At 42.7% G+C, this 1,364-nt stretch overlaps 1 long non-coding RNA gene across 1 annotated transcript; it reads left to right on the forward strand.

Annotated features, from left to right (window-relative positions):
* The first annotated feature begins 692 nt into the window (after window positions 1-692).
* Window positions 693-917, forward strand: LOC116967506. The gene is made up of 2 exons (XR_004410237.1): window positions 693-753; window positions 787-917. It is a non-coding gene; the product is annotated as an uncharacterized LOC116967506 (long non-coding RNA).
* Window positions 918-1,364: the final 447 nt, after the last annotated feature.

Consider the following 1,364-nt stretch of genomic DNA (forward strand, 5'->3'; position numbering starts at 1 on the left):
TAGCTCCTGTATGTATCTAGCCCCTGTATGTATCTAGCTCCTGTATGTATCTAGCAGGTATCTAGCTCCTGTAGGTATCTAGCTCCTGTATGTATCTAGCTCCTGTAGGTATCTAGCTCCTGTATGTATCTAGCTCCTGTATGTATCTAGCTCCTGTATGTATCTAGCTCCTGTATGTATCTAGCTCCTGTATGTATCTAGCTCCTGTATGTATCTAGCTCCTGTATGTATCTAGCTCCTGTAGGTATCTAGCTCCTGTATGTATCTAGCCCCTGTATGTATCTAGCTCCTGTATGTATCTAGCAGGTATCTAGCTCCTGTAGGTATCTAGCCCCTGTATGTATCTAGCTCCTGTATGTATCTAGCAGGTATCTAGCTCCTGTAGGTATCTAGCTCCTGTATGTATCTAGCTCCTGTATGTATCTAGCTCCTGTATGTATCTAGCCCCTGTATGTATCTAGCTCCTGTATGTATCTAGCAGGTATCTAGCTCCTGTATGTATCTAGCTCCTGTATGTATCTAGCTCCTGTATGTATCTAGCTCCTGTAGGTATCTAGCTCCTGTAGGTATCTAGCTCCTGTAGGTATCTAGCTCCTGTAGGTATCTAGCTCCTGTATGTATCTAGCTCCTGTAGGTATCTAGCTCCTGTAGGTATCTAGCTCCTGTATGTATCTAGCTCCTGTATGTATCTAGCTCCTGTATGTATCTAGCTCCTGTATGTATCTAGCTCCTGTAGGTATCTAGCTCCTGTAGGTATCTAGCACCTGTAGGTACCTAGCACTGTAGGTATCTAGCTACTACAGGATGGGTGACACTGGCCATCATGTGAAATCATTCTAACTGTGTTTGGGATCGATTGGGATCATTTGTCAATATCAGATTTGGGGCAATATTTGGGTTTTAAAAGGGAAATGTGAGGAACAAAACATAACCCTCATTATAACGGGATAAAGTGCCATAATAACAATAAGCTTTCACTGTTTTATTATCTGATACTGGCTAAGTGAGGAGAGTTGGATCGATGTGTCTGTACAATCAATATGTTGGCTTTCATTGCAAGAACATTTGCGTTCATTTGAGGCATCTTGCTCTAATTAGCTAGAGTCCGAGTGCAGCTAGACCTTGTGTTTAAGTCTGATGTCCTTACTTAAGGAAGGATAAACCTACCAGATTGATGCCTGGGATAAGCAGACTGAGCCCCACTGCAACTCTGTGCATTTCATTTAGATTACCTCTCGCAGTTGTAGTGGGGCAACAGGGTAGATATGTGGCTGTGATGATCAAGAACCAGAGGTCACAGTCTAAAGGGATCGGCCATTTGGGTCATAAATTTCTTCATGCAGAGGTGAATTAATCTTTGGAAT

The sequence above is a fragment of the Amblyraja radiata genome, chromosome 39, assembly GCF_010909765.2.
Source record: "Amblyraja radiata isolate CabotCenter1 chromosome 39, sAmbRad1.1.pri, whole genome shotgun sequence".
Lineage (NCBI taxonomy): Eukaryota > Metazoa > Chordata > Chondrichthyes > Rajiformes > Rajidae > Amblyraja > Amblyraja radiata.